At 38.6% G+C, this 4,726-nt stretch overlaps 1 pseudogene; it reads left to right on the forward strand.

Annotated features, from left to right (window-relative positions):
• The first annotated feature begins 3,665 nt into the window (after nucleotides 1-3,665).
• LOC110596782 lies at nucleotides 3,666-4,013 on the forward strand (annotated as a pseudogene).
• Nucleotides 4,014-4,726: the final 713 nt, after the last annotated feature.

Consider the following 4,726-nt stretch of genomic DNA (forward strand, 5'->3'; position numbering starts at 1 on the left):
AAAATATTTTATTTTAAAGATGTGGGGTACAATTAAGGACTAGGTATACAAGTGGTCATCATACAGATAAAGGTTGGGCCTCCCTTTGATACCTGCTTTGCCTGGTTGGAGATCAGGAACCCTTATTGATGTTGTGTTTCCCCACCTCCCCATCCTGGTAGCATCCTACTACTGCCCATCCCTTTCTAATAGTATTATGGTAAATGTTTAGGGTATGCTTATGAGTGAGAACATGTGGTACTCTGTTTTTTTGTTTCTGTGATAGGTCACTGAGTATGTAGACTCTAAATTCGTCCAAGTTGCTGTGAAGTCTATATGCATATCTTTATTTATGTTTACATTATAGTCCATTGTGTAAATGTACCACATTTTTTTATCCAGTTTAGTTTGATGGGCAGCACGGTTGGTTCCATGCTTTTGCTATTGTGAATAGTGCTGCAACAAACGTGTGTGCAGGTATCTTTTTTGTAAAATGATTTGAGTTCTTCCAGGTGTATTCCCAGTTAGGGGGATTGCTGGGTCATATGGAAGGTCAAGGTCTAGTTCTTTTAGAAATGCTTCCCACCAGAAGTGTAGAAGGATTCCTTATTCTCTGCATCCTTGCCAGCATCTGTTGTTTGTTTTAGTAATGATGGCCATTCTTAATGGGGTTAGGTGGTATCTCAATGTGGTTTTGATTTGCATTTCTCTGATGATTAGTGAGACTGAGCACTTTTTCATGTGTCTGTTGGCTTCCCATGTGTCTTCTTTTGAGAAGTGCCTATTCATGTCTTTTGCCCACTTTTTAATGGGGCTGTTTGTTTTTTCCTTTTGGCGTGTTTGAGTTCCTTGTAGATCCTAGATGTTAGGTCTTTGTCAGATATACAGTTGGCAAATATTTTTTCCCATTCTGTGGGCTGTCTCTCCACTCTCTTGATGGTATCTTTTGCTTTGCAGAAGCTTTTCACTTTGAAGAGGTCCCACTTGTCTATCTTACCTTTTATGGCATGGACACTGGGGTTTTGATCAGAAATTGGTTACCAGTTCCAATTTCCATAAGGGTGTCTCCTGCATTTTCTAAGGTTCTTTAAGTTTGAGGTTTTATATTTAGGTCTTTGATCCATTTAAGTTGATTTTTGTGTCTGGTGATAGGTAGGGCTCCTGTTTCAATCTTCTGCATGTGGTCAGTTAGTTTTCCCAGCACCATTTACTGAATAGGTTCTCCTTTCCCCACTGGTCGTTGGTGGAGGCTTTGTCGAAGATGAGTTGGTTAAGAAATTGAGGTTTTGCTTCCAGACTCTCTAACTTGTTCCATTGGCCAATATGCCAGTTCTTGTCCCAATACCAGGCTGTTTTGATTATTGTAGCATTAAGATAAAGTTTAAAGTCTGGAAGTGTGATACCTCCCACTTTGTTTCTTTTGCTGAGTACGGTTTTGGCTATTCATGGTCATTTATGTTTCCATATGAATTTCTGTATTGCCATTTACAGGTCTGAGAATTGGGCTGCTGGTAATTTAATGGGTATTGCATTGAATCTGTAGATTGCCTTTTGTAGGATGAACATCTCAACAATGTTGAGTCTTCCTATCCATGAGCATGGAATATTTTTCCATTTGTTTGTGTCTTCTTGGATTTCTTTGAGCAGTGTTTTGTAGTTTTTGTTATAAAGGTCTTTCACTTCTCTGATTAGGAAACTGCTGAGGCCTTTCATTTTTTTGTGGCTATTGTGAATGGGATTGTGTATCCCTCCATCTGCTTGTTGGTGTATAAGAATGCAATTTCTTTTGCACATTTATTTTGTACCCTGAGACTTTGCCATAGTCCTCTATCACTGAAAGCAGATTTTTGATGGATTCTCATGGGTTTTTGAGTTATAGGATCATATAGTCAGCAAAGAGGGATAACTTAACTTCCTCTTTTTTTTTATTGGGATACCCCTGATTTCCTTCTCTTATCTAAGTGTTTTAGCTAGAACTTCCAATACAATGCTGAACAAGAGGGGTGAGAGTTGGCAGCCTTGTCTTGTTCCGGTTTTCAGGGGAAATGTTTCCAGTTTTTGTCCATTTAGCAATATGCTGTCTGCGGTTTTATTGTATATGGTGCTTACTATTTTGAGGTATGTTTCTTCTATGCTTAGGTGTTTGAAAGTTTTTTATCAAAAAGGATGCTGGATTTTATCAAAAGCTTTTTCTGTATCTAATGATATAATCATGTGATTCTTGTTTTTTCTTCTGTTGATATATTTAATTACACTTATGATCTTGTAGATGTTGAACCAGCCCTGCATCTTGGGGATGAACCCTACTTGGTCATGGTGGATGATTTTTGAGATGTGTTGCTGGACCCAATTTGCTAGAATCTTATTGAGAATCTTTACATCGATGTTCTTTAGGGATAATGGCCTATAGTTCTCTTTTTTTGTTGGATTTTTACCCAGTTTGGGTATCAATGTGTTGTTAGTTCCGTAACTTGACTTGCGGAGAGTTCTGTCTTTCTCAATTGCTTGTAATAATTTCTACAGGATTGGTAACAGCTCCTCCTAGTACATTTTGTAGAATTCTGCTGGAAAGCTGCCATTTGGTCCAGAGCTATTTTCTTGCAGGTAATTTTCTTATGACATAGTCAATTTCCTGGGTTATTGGTCCATGTAGTATCTCAATGTTTTCTTGTTTCAACCTTGGGATGGTATGTGATGTCAGAAAGTTTTCCATTTCATTTAGGTTATAAAGTTTGTTTCCATACAGGTGAGCATAGTAATTTCTGATAATCATTGTATTTCTTTGGGGTCAGTTGTGATTTGATATTCTGCATTTCTGATTGTGTTTATTTGGGCTTTTTCTCTCTTTTTCTTGGTCATTTTGGCTAGCAGTTCATCAATCTTGTTAATTCTTTCAAAGAACCAGCTTTCTGTTTTGTTGATTTTTTTCTATGATATTTTTGTCTTCTATGTCCCAAATTTGAGCTTTTACTTTGGTGATCTGGATTCTTTTGATAAAGTTAAGGTTTTGGTGGTCTTGTCTTTCCAGCTCCCTTAGGTGATTTATTAGGCTGTTAACTTATGATCTTTCCATTTTCTTGATGAGTGTTTGTAGAGATATAAATTCCCCTCTTAGAACAGGTTTCATGGCATCCCAGAGGTTTTGGTAAGAAGTTTCTTCATTTTCATTTGTTTCCAGGAAACTTTTAACTTCTGTTTTGATTTCTGTGTTGATCCAGTGGTCATTCAGCATCATGCTGTTTAGTGTCCATGTCTTTGTGGGTTTTGGGAGAATTTTGTTGGTATTGATATTTATTTTTATTCCACAGTGGTCTGAGAAGGTGCCAGGCCAAATTCTATCTTATGAAATTTATTTATGCTTGATTTCTGGCCAAGGATGTGGTCGATCTTAGAGTACATTCCATGTGGTGATGAGTAGAATGTATATTGCATGGTTGTTGGGTGGAGTGTTCTGCAGGTATCAATTAAGTCCATTTGGTCAAGCATTATGCCTCCAATACCACCCTGCAATCCCCCTACTGGGAATATACCTGGAGGAGCTCAGATCCCTCTATGAAAAAGATATCTGCGGTCTCAGCAGCTCCGGCGGCGGGAGGAGGGGTAGCAGCCGGCAGTCCAGCTTCTCGAAGGCTCTCCATGCGCCGCTGCCTGCAAGGCACCCAGTACACACCCTGCCCAGTGCCAAGATGCCCAAGAGGAAGGTCAGCTCCACCGAGGGGGCGGCGAAGGAGGAGCCCAAGAGGAGATTGGCGTGGTTGTCGGCTACACCTGCTCCTGCAAAAGTGGAAGAAAAGCCAAAAAAGGGGGTGGGAAAGGATAGATCTTCAGACAAAAAAGTGCAATCAAAAGGGAAGAGGAGAGCGACAGGAAGCAGGCTGAAGTGTCTAACCAAGAAACTAAAGAAGAGTGACCTGCAGAAAATGGAGAAACCAAAACCGAGGAGAATCCAGCCTCTGATGAAGCAGGAGGGAAAGAAGCCAAGACTGAAAAATATCATATCCCATATCTTATCAGTGGTCCCTGTCTCCCCTCTTGTACAATCCAGAGGAATATTTTTATCAACTATTTTGTAAATGCAAGTTTTTTTTTTGTCATTTACAATTTTAATTTACTAATATTCCTGAGGATTGATTTTTTAAAATCTTATTTTGGAAATTATTAATGCTGTTAATATCATGAAAATGAAATCATTATAAATTTACAAAACTGAATACAATGTTACTCTTTCTATTCCTTACAGTTCAATTAGATGTTCTGATTAAAGTACATATTTTTGTCAACTTTAATAGGCTTTTTTTTTTTGAGTTGGAGTCTCACTCTGTCACCCAGACTGGAGTGCAGTGGCTGCTCCCGGCCACCACAGCCGCGACCAAATGCGAGTTTTTTAGTAGCTCTAGAAACATTTCTAAGAAGGAGGGAATCCCACCTCATCTCATTTTTTAAGTGTAAATGCTTTTTTTTAAGAGGTGAAATCATTCGCTCGTTGTTTATTTTTTGGTACAACCAGAAAATAGTGTGGGATATTGAATTACTGGAGGCTTCCACTGTCTTGGATGTCAGCTTAACATTCCGTAGATGGGGGGTTAGTTTTTATATCCTATAATGCAAAGTATACTAAGTGGCAATATGGATCACAGTCCTGCATTTAATGTCTTGAACATTTAAAATTACTTCTACTCCTATGTTGTTTTTTAGTAGAATTGTTTTCTAAAGAAAACCACTCCTTGATCATGGCTCTCCCTATCAG

This window comes from Carlito syrichta, unplaced genomic scaffold (assembly GCF_000164805.1).
Source record: "Carlito syrichta isolate Samal-C Ts95f unplaced genomic scaffold, Tarsius_syrichta-2.0.1 Scaffold314107, whole genome shotgun sequence".
NCBI classification, from domain to species: domain Eukaryota; kingdom Metazoa; phylum Chordata; class Mammalia; order Primates; family Tarsiidae; genus Carlito; species Carlito syrichta.